Below are 13,676 nucleotides of genomic sequence, written 5' to 3'. Positions count from 1 at the left end.
AACAAAGATTGTTATTGTTCTCAGTTGGATATGTTTAGAATATGCTTCCATTTTATCTCTTTTATAGACAAAATAATTAAAGGAACAAATGGTGCCACTAACTTCATGCCTTCTGTTTTTTATCCTATTCATTTCACTAATGACTCAGAGCATATCTGCTTAGCTGTGTTTCTCTCCTAAACAAAGCCACTATGTCTTTATTTTTTCCTTAACATATAAAGGGCTGCTGGACCACAGCGTCTGTGTGTTTGGTGTGTGTGCTCAGTCTTCTCAAACTCTCAGTCAGTTGAAGCAAATAGGTGCTTACACAAAACTAGGTTCAGCAGGTTTAAAAGGGAATCTTTTCTCTTCACTGTCAGCACATGATCTTGTGTATCAGAGATTGCAAAGTTAATGACTTGATAGGTTTACTTAGTTAGATTTTTTATTTTTATTTTTTTATTTACCCTGTGTACAGATAAGAAGCAACATCATCTTTACTACAGAATGAAACAAGCTGGCAATTCTATGAAAACCTAAAATATCCCATCATCTTTTATATAGTGGTACACTCAGCTTATAAATAGACTGTATTTGTAAGGGGGATGAATCATTAACTTTCACATAGTTAGATATTTAAATGCACTTTAAAAAAAGGACAAGCATTACATATTATAATATTTTCCTTCTCGCTGTTGAAAATTAAATGAAAATAAACCTTTTCTTTTTCTCACATTACATCAGTAAGAGCTCCAAAATGATTCCTGACTCTCCAAGAACACCGCGCCAACAGTGATGTATGAGAGCTACAGCAAAATGTTTTGGAATTGCTTTGCTGCAGAATAGGACGGCTGCATTTCACAAGATACACTGTGTCAGAAAAATAACATTGCATGGAATTGTTTAAGCAACAACTCAAGACACCAGCAGTAACGTGTCTTTGCTCCTTAAAGCATACAAGCAAATTTGTTAAGTGGCTGTATGAAGACAAGTTTTGGAGTGATCTTCAAAAAGCCCTGTTCTCAGCTGCACAAAAAAATGCAGGCAGACTTGAAAGAAAGGCAGTTTGCAAGCCTGACTGTAGAATCGACCAGTTCTCTCTAGTGACTCGAAAATCCAAAATCTCTAAAGTTTTACAATCAATTATTTGACATTTTTGATAATAACAATAATAATAATAATAATAATAATAATAATAATAATAATAATAATAAAATCCTAACTGACCTGAAACACTGTCACAGTAAATAACTGGTTAAAACCCTTAATGCTAATCGTCAAAACTCTTACATGCTAGTCAATGGATCCATTGGTATTGTACCCCTTATGAGAGTACAATACTGAACTTTCTGTTGTAAAAATGTAAGATTTTTTTCTCATTTATACAAAAAGCTTTTTAGATTTTCACAGAATTGGTTGCAACTTAGAATAGTTCCAAATATAAGAACAAATTATGTCCCTAAATCCACAAAACATATAATTAGAAAATAATCCATGACATTCCTTCCTTTGTTTTGTGGCATAGTTCATTGGCTAGATTACACAAAAAAGGTAAAACTTAATTTGGTGAATACTGGCAGAAAATTAGATTATTTTATTCAGAGTCAGTCAGTGTTTTCTGAGCACTAAGAAAGTCCTGCCTGTCCATGGTGTTATACATCGGTCTTATGAAGTGGATCAAAAAATAACTCACTATAATTTAATTTTTACTTGGCTTATTGCCCCCCACTTATCTTGATTGCATATGTAAAATCAAATTGGAAATAGCTTACAGTCAATGAGAAAGTACATAAGGAAGACACATTTGGAAACAAGTCTGCATAGTTATTTTTTTACTTTCAAAATTTTGAATTTTGCTTTACTTATACATATAATATTAAATACAGTCTAGGCAATTAAGCACAGCATAGAATTTTAATAGTACAGTGGAAAGAAAAAATGCGTTTCTCTATAAAAAACAACAGTATTCTCTGCAACGTCTCCTTAGCTGTATGTTTTTGTGGGAGAAGTAAAAGAGTGAGTGACTACTTTAACAGCTTCTGTTCTCATACTAGCGGTACTGAATAGTTTATTCGCACTGAGACAGAGGGAGATCTGTCTTCCCAGCATTTCTGTTGTCTTCTGCCATGCTCTCTGTTTGAGCTCAAGTATCTGCCTCTTTTTCAGCAGATGTTTCTTTAGCAGTAAAGAGCCAGCCTTTGTGTGTATTGTCAAAATCTGACAAGGTTATGGGCAACAGCCTTACAGTGTTTGTTTTAAGACTAGGTTGCTCTATCAAAATGTATGATAATGAATCAATGAGACAGTGTAGCTGCATATATTCAATTTTCTGTATCATAGGTAGAAACTTCCTTAGTCTACATTGTGCATATTGTGTAGAAAATGTGACCTTGCACAAAGGGAAATGTGTAGCATGATAATATCAAAACACAGCACAAAGGTCACATTAAAACACTCTTTAATCCGATCAGCCCCCAGGCAGCTATCCAAAAGCTGATGCAGGAAAATTCTGCCATGTCTATTCTCATCAACACCTTCTTCCGACTTTTCATAGTCTTTGTTTTTTTTTCTGGTTATTTCTTCTTCCCTCAAACAGCCCACATTCCTCCTCTGCAATCTCAAATACCCCTGAAACCCAGTTTTGATTCACATTCGCCACATTTTACACGCTTACTGTGACAGTTTTCCCAGCGAACATTCAGGCGGGTGTAGGTAGGTACAGTATTACATTATTAATCAAATAAAGTTATCTACTAAGCCTTTATCAGCAGACTCTGTACTATTGGATGTTTGGATTTTGAAAGAGAATTATGTCAAATTTCTAATCTTACGCAAACACTGCTTTCCATCTATCTTTCTTTAGGCAAGAAAACCCTTAATCTAAAAAAAAAAACATATCAAAAGGTCGGAGGATAGAACAGGATGGAAATTTCATTTGATGCAAAGCACAAGCACTGGGGCTCCTGTAAAGCCACTCAAATATAATTTTGCACAATGCGTGCCAGCAATAGCCCAAGGCTGTTCAGATATGCTGAATAAAAATGAAAGCCATTTTTTGATGGTGCAAGGCCCTCTCAATGGAGTTATGACAACAGTGCAAATGATGAGAAAGAGATTTCCCAGACACAAATATAATGAAGATTTGCATCCCCTAAGTATGCAGATGCCAGTTCTATTTTCAGTAAAAAGCAAAATAGGATGAGCTGCAGTAAAAGCAGCTGGGTTTTGTTTACCAAACCATAAAAGGGCTATGCTGCTTTGTTTTCAGTTTGGCAGTTGTGAAAACATTATCACAATTATTCTACAAACAGTATTCAAACATTTCACTCAAATTATTAATAATAGGAGGTACTCCTTTTCTAATCTCCTTTTCACACCACATTTTTACTACTGGTTCAATTCTTATAGGGTAGCTGTGTTTCTCCTCGAGAAAAATCTAACTTAAAAGTTGTTCCTTCAATCTATAATAACACACCTACTCAGTATGAGGGTTCACTGCAAAATCTGTGACTTGATGCAGCCAATGTTTTTAGAAAACCTTTTATCAATTGACATAAAAAGCTAAACTTCAATGCATTGTTTTTTAACCTGAATCAAATTGTGATGCGTGTTTTTGAATTTATCTACATGGTTGATTGAACCGATTATATATTTCTGTATATTTATTTTATTTGTTTATTTTCTAAATTACCATGAGATGTTTATTGTGAATCAGCTGATAATAAACAAAATTACATTGAATTGAGCTAGGAGTGACTTTAAATTGATCATGATAACAGGATAGAAGGTTGGTGTTTTACAGCAAGTCGGAAATTTGGAAGATTTACTAGCTTTGGCCGATTGTCACACTGGAGGTAATTGCCCCATATTTAAGATGGGATCCATGCAGAACTATGAGTAGGGCTAATGCTTTTCTATATTGTTAGAAACATTTTTATTATTATTAATATTATGGACAAGATTAATTGTTGAATTAAATATGTCTATATGGTTTTGAATACACTATGTAACTTATGTGTATGTAGTTTTTAATATGGTCTACCCTACACAAATACTGATGAGGACCTCAAGCCTGAACAGTCACCCTTTCACCACATTAAGCCTGAAGATGGGCTTAAGTGTTGGTTTCTTGTGCACTTTATTTTTTTCAGATATGTGCATCCATCGTTATATATCATGCTTTCAAGCTGACATCAGGATTTAGTTATAAAAATGTCCAGCAATTATCTTTCTAAATTGAGAGTCAGCATGTGTCCCCATGCACACCATGTTCAGACTTGTTATCTGATGAATTGATGGTTTGTCCTGTGTAAGTTATCCTTCAAACAACACCTGTGACAAGGTCTTATATATTCCAACAGGAAAGAAATATCTATGTGGAGGTCTTTCTTGTTCCGACATGAAACGACATGAAACCGAAGAGGTGGTGTGAAACAAAAGGACATTTAAGTGACTGCCAAAAATCTATCTAATTCTACAACTCCTTACACCCACCACCCACCATAACAAGAGGATTCATTGAAGAGTAGGTATTGATCTAAATAAATATTTACTTAATAAAAAATCCCCACTTCCTTGTATTAATTGCAATGCTTTGTCTTCATTCGACCTAAAGTCCCAGCAGATCAAGGGCCCACCAAAAAAAAAAACTGTTTTGCTGGGGTTTTTTTTATGACGGACAGGACTATACAATTGCTACAAAAACAGCCATTTTTTAAGTAATGGTTGAATTTTACATTTATGGATAAAACAATATCTAAACAACAGCAGTATATTGATGGCTAATTGCTGTCAGATTAAATACTGCTTAACCTTCCTCAAAGACAACCTGATTATCACGTTGCAACCATTAAAATCATTTTGCACATATCAATAACGATGTTTGCCCAACTCAAAACAACGTAATCAACCACCAGAGGCTACAGCTCACAGTGTTTTATCAGAAACAGTAAACCTGAAAAATGTTCAATCCGCTACTTGTGTATTCTGAAAATGGAGTCAAATAATAGCACTCTGCTAAGGCAGAGCAGCTTATTAGACTCAATCTGCACTTAAACGAATTACTCACCTGAAACAACATCAAGTCGAACGTAAACATCAAAAATACTGGAGAAAAGTCAACTCAAGTCCAAATGGCAGTCTGGCGCATTCAGTCAGCCCAAACTTTGTGAACATATAAAATGCGAGTCAGAGGAATGTTGATTGAGGAGAGGGGGTTTTCCCAACAGCTGCACATGCTGCACTGGGACACTAGGCTGTACAAATATCAAATTAACTCTGAGGTGTTTATTTAACACTCAACAAATTCAGCCAAATCTTATGTCAGTTTCTTTCCAGTTTTTTTTACATTGTAGAACATATAATCAAGTAAATGTCAGAAAGGTCTGACGCTTATATATATACTGTATATATATATATATAAAATTATTTATTAACTGAAGCTTGAACAGAAGTTTGAGTGTTATGTACTGTTACATGTTACTGTCATCAACTCCGTGGTTTTCTTTGTGATTTGAAATGATACAGGTACCTCCTGTAGTAGAAGTGCTAATACAGTGTTTAACAAGAATTAGAATAAAACATATTGTTTTTTTAATAATATATAAAATATGTATAGCACATTCTTTAAAGTGAAGAACAGAAATAATAAAACGTGTCCATGAATGATCTAAAGAAAATGGTTTTCCTCGAGGCAAAATGTTTTAAAAGAAAGTCAATAAAATGATGAGATGTTGAGCCAAAGGCACTTTTCATTACAAGCTGTGCTGGTAGTTACACATGGGTTTGACGTGCATTGTATCAGGTTGGCATGTCCTCCGGCAATCTGAAACATCTGTGTAAAAATCAGTTTCTTTGTTGATGTAACATTTTCCTTCCAAATGATCAAGACGAATGCATTAATACATGTTCCAGGTTGAGTTCACAGGCTGCATCTGAATTGTTTTTTCCAGCATCTTGTGATAAAAAAGCCTTTTCATTTAATACAATTCAACTTTTCTGAGTGAATCATAATACCTGACATTTAGGGCTTATCCCAAAACACTTTAATTGATTCTGACTTCTTCAACTCATTTAACAATGTTGTCAGTTTGACAGAAGGATTATCCTAAAATTTCACCTGCTGGGTGTTTTTTTAACTTATAAAAATGAGTTTATGTTCATTATAATCAATGAATTTGTATGTGTTGGCCAAATTTCAAAGCAAGTAGAGAAAATTACATGTTTCCTCTAGAGATAAAGGCTTGACTACTGACTGGATTGTCAGACCCTGACTCTCAGTCTGTCTTCAAGAGGTTACAGTAAGCTTGATGAGATGAGGGAACTCCCAAGCTCAATCTTTTTTTTTTTTTGAAGATTTCACCAGCCGTTTTCTTTAGAGACTGGAACAAAAAAGAGCATTCAGCCCCTGAACATCTGCTCACTTACTGGAGGATGCCAGCGCAGCGATGGTCACCTACCAGAGCCTTGTTTGTGTGTGAATCTACCTGGCTGCGTGGTTTCTCTGTGTCCATATCCATGACTGGAACACTCCCCACCGCAGATCGCCTTTGTTCGCATGAATATGTGCAAATTGAAATGAGCCACTATTTATAATATCTCACAGTTGGAACACATTAAAAGGAAAACAGTGATGGAGGATGAGATGGCTGTGAGGCGAGCGCTTTGCAGGAGGGGTTTTGATTAAAATATTTCATCTCAATGTTTTTTTTCCAACAGGATCCGCTTTGTAACTTGTCTGCAAGCCAGCCCTTAAACCATCCTCAAAATAAGGAAACAGGAACTGATAAACTTTAAAACTTCCCTTCCGTGCTGACTAATGAGGTTTTTGGCCCTAATTAACCCAGTTATCTTCTCTTCTACAACTGTCAACAATACCTCTCATACCAGCACCAGGGGTAAAACACAGCCTTTGTGAAATTCTAATACGACTGCCAGTTTAACTCATCCGGCTGTCATACAAAAAGTACAAAGGATGAGCTGCTGTGGTGTCCTAGGAGGAAGACTTCAAAGGCAAGAAATGTCACCATTAAAAGTGCTCACATGCAGGCTGATAAAACCACACATTTACAAAGCTGCAAACATGCATTTATAATCATTATACACTAAAGCCCGGAGCAATAAGATATGAATCAGAGATATGTGGATCAGTGGAAGGTCAAATGAAAGTTTGAAGTGTAATGTGCGCGATGTAGCTGTGGGAGGATGGGACCTTTGCAAAAGCAGTTGTGAGGGAATGACTGTGCCTCCTAATTGATTATTTTGACATCTTGAGTTTCTGTAGATCCAATTAGCAACAGAAAAGATGAAGACCAGTTCTGTAAGAATGATGTACAGTGATCTTTAAAGCTCATAAAACACTGTTTCCTATCTTGTATGATTGTGTTTGTGTTCTGTTCTCTGTATTGTGCCTTATTGTGTATTTTGTTGGGTTACCCTTTCTGTGAAGCAGGTTGTGACATCTGTCTGAAAAGGTGCTTGGTAAATCATCTTTACTCACATGTTATATATGCTGGTGTTTTGTAGAGCAAGTGCCACTGAGGTCTAAACAAGACAAAATGAAGGAGATTTAGCAAACATAAAGACCTGTTATTTCTTTGGAGTAGTGTGTTGTTTTCTTTCTCCTTCTTTATGATCAGGTATAGCAAATTAACCTTTGTTGTAAACAGTTTAAATTTTTGTATTTTAATTTGTCTGAGTTACATTATGTTTAAAACGAGCACATTGTAACAGTTTTTTATCAAGATGAAGGGATTCCTATACATTTTCTTTCTAGCTACAACTATTCCATGTCACCACAGGTAAATAAATATACATTGGGTCGTGGGAGAATGAATTACGTTACTACTGGGTCATTTTTGTGATTCAAATGTTACAACAGAATCTCTAGCAGGGTTGTACATAGGCTGTATACATTAGATGCAAGAGCTATGTTCCAATTTTTGATAAATTCAAAACAACCTGTTGGAGGCTGGCTTATGTCATGATCAAATTGTATAGAGTATTATCTGTGTGTGGGAACTCGTTATAATTACAATGTTATAACATGCAAGCAATAGCATTTTTTCTGAAGAGGCTTTTTGAATTTTTTTAATGACAACACTTCAAGAAGAATCGTTTTCAAATCCTAAATCATTGCAGATCTCTGTTGACTACATTCAGTTAGCAAGAGACAGCCTAAAGTATGCCAAAAATATCCTCACATCATTTACACCACTCCCACAAGGTTGAACTGCTGATACAAGTTTTCATTTTGGTGAAGCTGTGTAAAATCTGGGCAGTTTCCTGTTAAAAGCACCAAAGACTGAAATGCAACATGGTCTTCTGCTGCATTAGTCCATCTACTTTTAGATTTGAAATGTTGGAGGTGGCCCTGTGTACGTTGGTTGTAAATAGTGGTATATTTTAAACTACATGTTGCCATATCAACTCGATCCAGTCTACAGTCATATTCAGTCAATTAGAATAATTTTCCCCATAGGTTGTTTGCAAGACTAAAAGTACCTCGTGAAAATAACCTTTAAGCAGGTATTAAACACTCTTTTTATTTAATCCCAGAATTCTGTTTTTTAAATAATTTTTAATAGGTCCATTGTAACATTCTAATTTTAAATGTCATGTTTTCATTAGCTGTGAATAGAAAAGCATCATTATTAACATAAATAAAGGCTTTCAAGCATCCACCTGTGTGTAATCAATCTATATAATGTGTTTCAATTTGTGATAAAGCGCCTGGCATAAATTGGTGTTTTTGAAAAATGTAATGTATTGAATGGGTCTGGACAAATTTTTATTTGATCTCTGATATCAACAATGCATTTTCATGCAAGCCACTGCTGCTCAATGGACATTTTATGGGGTTTTTTTAGCCATTCTCTGTAAGCATGAGGAGATGGATGAGCATACAAAAACAGAGGAATAGCGATTTCAGAAATTTTCTGCCTAGCTTGTCTGGTACCAACAAATACCGCGACACATTTTAAATCACCTCAATGCCCTTTTTTGCATTCTGATTTATCTCCCATTTCATTTTCACCACATCTACATAGCTGCAATTTACTGCTGTCATGTCATTGACTAATTCACTATTTTGGTTAATAAACAATTTACCACCTGTAATTAATACAAGGCCCAATGAATGTAATTCCGCACAACCCTAATTCTCACTCACAACTCTAATAAGCTTTAGCAATAACAATAACACCAATAAGCTTTTCCAAACGCATTTAACACTTTCATCTCAGAATGATAACGTCTCATCCCTTCTCGTGTTAGAGAAAATTTCACCAAAACACACAGTCAGACCCACTGCTCTCTCACACTAACCACCCAAAGCAATATTTGAAGACACAGAGAGCCGCATTAAAATGAACAAGCAGTCAGCCTGGCTGCCACACTGTAGAACAGAGGGAATGGAATTATGACATGAGCTGCAATAATAAGACTTTCTTTCCTGATAAGGAAACAATTGCTTTACACAGAGGATTATTTGGAGATTAACTAATTGGCAACTGACAAAGCACATTTAAGTATTTGTTCTTGAGTGTAACTGTGGTACCAATATCGGGGTGAGGTACAAGTAAAGGGTAATGTCATGTGCTGTTCGTTCATGTGGCTGCTATATCTACTCTCAGTTCTGCATAAGAAATGGAATCAGATAGCAGAAAAACCAAAAGCGAGCGTCATTTTCGTCAGTCCACAGTGCAACTCTGCTGTGGCACACTGTCATTGTGTTTAAGGAGCATATCACCCTGTGCTTTTCAAAAAAAAATCTAATCTGATCTTGAAAATGTCAGAATTTCCTTTTAAGAGCTAGAAACTTGACAGCAGACAACTACCAGGCCAACAGAGAAACATGGTTCAAATAATAAATAAAAAAGCTCTTTGCACATCAAATGGAGACCTGACCGTAAAAATCGGAAATCTAACAAAGAAAATAGCAACTAAATTTTATTGTTAAAAAAAATAATAATAAAAAATGCTTTTGTGTGATCTAATGGAGAATCTTCCATATTTGTATTTATTTGGTTTCTTAAATCTTAGGGATGTGGTACATAAAAGCTTCAGTCAAAAGCTAAAAGGGGAAAAGGTAACTTTAATAATTGCAACTCAGAGTGTAAACTTCTCACTTGCGTCCTTTTTTTTTTATAGTTGCATATAACTGAGCGGCAGAGAACATATACAGAGAGTGACACTTCTATAAATCACAGTGAATCCCAAATAGATCTCTTCTAGTGGTGGCCTTGTGTGAACAGGGACAAAGGTCCATCTTAAATTACAGGGACCCATTCCTTTCTCTCTGCTCGTTGCTTGCTTTTCTGTTTTGCTGGTGTTATTCCCTGGTGGTCACCAGAAACCACCAGACATAAATAACCAAATAACCTTCCTGTTATGTTTTTTTTTTGTTTTTTTTTGTATAATTTTATTTTAAATGAAGTCTACTTAAGCATATTTCACTAAATAAAACAGGTAATTTGCTGTAAAAACACTGTTGTTTTTGCATCTGCCAATCTCCAAAATATGTCTCTACAAGTAATTACCAGTTGTCTTAGTCAGAAAGACATTTTAGTTTAATACCACAGCTGTTCTTAATGCGAACTAATCTATTTTAATGCCCAGTCTATCTCAAGTACCTCAATGAGATTTTTTCTTTCACCTCTTTATGATGTTCTCCCTTCCTTCCTTTACACTCATATCTTCATCTCTCTCTCCTTGCAGCCACTCTTTTCAATTTTACATTGAAGTTAAACTCGTTGGCTTGCTCATTATCATAAAATAATGGGCCGTGGACATTCAGCATATCCTTACAAAACTTGACCCTGAAATAGACCCCAAACCCCAAAGCTTTTATGACTCCAATATTCTCCCCTTTAACATCTATTTTAAGCTCAGATTTTACCTCAATCTTCATACTCCCACCTACAATTAGACATCAGTCATGGTTAAGTTTAATTCGAAGCATTCGGCAGGGGCTGTTATTCACCGCACTGAAGAGAAAAAAAAAACATATTGGCCTGTCTATCCAAAAATAAGCTGGAGAACCCTCTTGCAGAGCATTATTTGCAATTACTTGCGTAGTCTGTGGGAGGGGGTTGGCAAAGCTCCTTTTTGTTTACTCCCATTTCTTCCCTTCTTTTGCCAGCCATCAAACATACAAATGATGCTGCATTCGGCCCTATCAGCCTTCCAACACTAAGCTGTAAGAACAAGGAGCCCTTTAAAGGATGTAATTCCTGCCTCAGGCATTATTCTCAAGTATACATGTGCTCCAACTCAGGCACACGTTTCATGTAAAAGCAGTTTGCTAACTCAGTTGGTCTTCTCTCATGTGTACAGTATATTAACTTCAAAAACAGATGGTTCTATTTGTCGCCCTGGTAAACAAATGAACTGACACAAAAGATAGGACACAAACATATTCAACCCAAACTCGTATCTTAGGAATTAGTTATTTGATACTCAGGACGTGTGCTGACTGTGGTCTTGCTGACTGACACATAGGAGAGAAATTTGCCTCGGCACTGAAGGAGACAGTTTGCCTTTCAGGCCTGGATGTGGTAAGGTTCACTGGTCTCCAGGGATAAATAAGGGACACTTGAGAACAAAGAACCAGCTTTGGCACTTCGGTGCAAACTCAGCCAGTGGCATACAGAGCTGCTGCAAGCCCCTGTTTTTTTTGTTACAAAGCTCTACAAAAACAACAACCCACTTTTCCCCAGTGTCATAACGTGTCTCCAAAATATGGGTTTAATGTGAAGTCAAGTTTAAAACACTACCAACAACACCCAAGCCAAACTGCAGTTTTGCCAGAATGATTACATTTAAAAATCCTGTTTGCTTTCTTTGAGGGCTTTTGGCTCGCTATCACAGCCTCCACTGATGATCTCATGAGGTTACTCTGACTCAGAATCCGCCTTTGAGGGGGACGCTTAAGGGTGAAATGTATAATTATCAAATCAGTTGGAGCTTTTTTTTTTTTTTTTGGAACAACAGTAGGCTGGTTCCTCTTCACTGTTGATGCTGTGCAACCCCATTTGTGTCCACACATCAGTGTTGGAGATCTGATTCTCCTCGGGTGGAGAATACCAATACACCCTAAGTAATATAGATTAGAGATGTTTCTTGGAAAGGCAGATAAAGGCTGGCAGTGTTGATGAGGGGTGGGGTGGGGGCGGGAATAGGTAGGAAGGGGGAAGGAGAAAGAGTGTGCTCATACAGATCAGGCAAGCAAAGCTTGTGTGTATGCATTTCCAAAGAACCTCAGAAAATACAGAACTTTGTGCACATCTGTAAGACTGTAGTGGAGCAAATGTGGACAGCATTCTAGAGTCCCTGCTTATTTTGTGATCAGGAACACAGTCTCTCATGCATAAGGCTAAACTTCAGAAAACTAAAGAGCAATTATACAAATAAAAAAAATGCTGCTTAGACAGTTAAATTCAACAAATAGAAGCATAATTACCAGTTACTTACCAAGGTTTGGAACAACACTTAAAGTTCAACTCAGTATGTCCCATACTCTTGCAGAATCTCAACGTTATCAGTAGTCAGAATGGCAACGAAACTCATTTCACAGTTTGCTGGTGTTCAACAGCCACTCCACAGAGAAGAATGAAAAAAAAAAAAAAAAAAAAAAAATACAATGCACGTGCAGGGCTCCGAAAACAGGTAAAAGTGATTTGCAAAGAAAGGCAGCAACACGGAACAGCCGAAGCAGCCTTTGCGGTTCTATACCAATGACAAACTTTCAGAAAGCACGGCGACTCTCAAGCTTATCCCAGAGCAAAACGAGGTTCCAGGAAGCGGAGGCTTTGACCTTTCTGGGGATAATGACTTTACAGAATGAAATCGTCCAGCAGGAGATGGAGTCAAGAGAAGACACGAGTAGCAGGAGGAGGAAGAGGAGGAGAGAAGGGAGGAAGAGCGAGCCACCAGGCGCGCAAAGGACCTTACGATTAGATTAGAGGGACCCCTAAGTGTAGTTTTTGCGGTCAGGAATCGGTGGGGTCCAGCGTCGGACAGATGTGATGTAATGCAAGGACGTGGAAAGACACTCAAACAAGAAGAAGACTGTGAAATATCCCGTTGCGGATTCGGTCTGCTCCCCGCGTATTATGCTACTTGATTCGCCTACTCCGCATCGCCGTGTGGAGGAGCGCAGGATCCGGATCCTGTAGGAACTGTCATCAGGCGCTCGGCACAGAGCAGGCATGAGCGCCTCAGCTCTCCCCCTGCGCCCCTCTCTCACTTTGTCACATGTTTAAAACACAAGTAGCTCTCTGTAATAGCTGCCAAAGGAGGGTGGACAGAGGTAGGCGACGTGGCTTGAATAATAATAAGCGCTTTGTGAAAAGTCATTTCCATTCCTCACGTTAGCTGAAACGCTGACCTGCGAGGAAAATGACATTGACTTTAAGTTTAATCTGCCTCTTTTAATGCAGCATTTGCTTCTGAAGATTTGAGCAATGAAATTAAATGAATTCCCCTCCTGAACAGTTTCGCCCCCGCCCTCTCCCGAGAAGATGTCAACATTTAAGTCCTTATCTGTTTGAGCTGTCACATTAGTTTGAAGAGAGAAAAGGTGTTGAACATAACGTCTAATCCTCTCCGATCACACCTATGCATGAACCGTGAGTTATTAAGTGGCACTCCAAAGGCAGCCCTGTTCAAACCATCATGCAGCGGCAATATGGCCACAG

General features: G+C 37.2%; 1 protein-coding gene across 1 annotated transcript in view; it reads right to left on the bottom strand.

Annotated features, from left to right (window-relative positions):
• brinp3a.2 (bone morphogenetic protein/retinoic acid inducible neural-specific 3a, tandem duplicate 2) overlaps positions 1 to 13,307 on the bottom strand; it is a 50,943-nt gene extending 37,636 nt beyond the window's left edge. Inside the window, exon 1 of the mRNA XM_028028533.1 lies at positions 12,451 to 13,307. The gene's annotated coding sequence lies outside the window, so the exon portion shown is untranslated. The remainder of the gene's footprint in view (positions 1 to 12,450) is intronic.
• Between the last annotated feature and the right edge of the window lie 369 nt (positions 13,308 to 13,676).

Source organism: Xiphophorus couchianus, chromosome 9 (assembly GCF_001444195.1).
Source record: "Xiphophorus couchianus chromosome 9, X_couchianus-1.0, whole genome shotgun sequence".
Classification (NCBI taxonomy): domain Eukaryota; kingdom Metazoa; phylum Chordata; class Actinopteri; order Cyprinodontiformes; family Poeciliidae; genus Xiphophorus; species Xiphophorus couchianus.
Note: the sequence above shows the minus strand (reverse complement) of the source record. Positions and strands in the feature narration are given on the sequence as shown.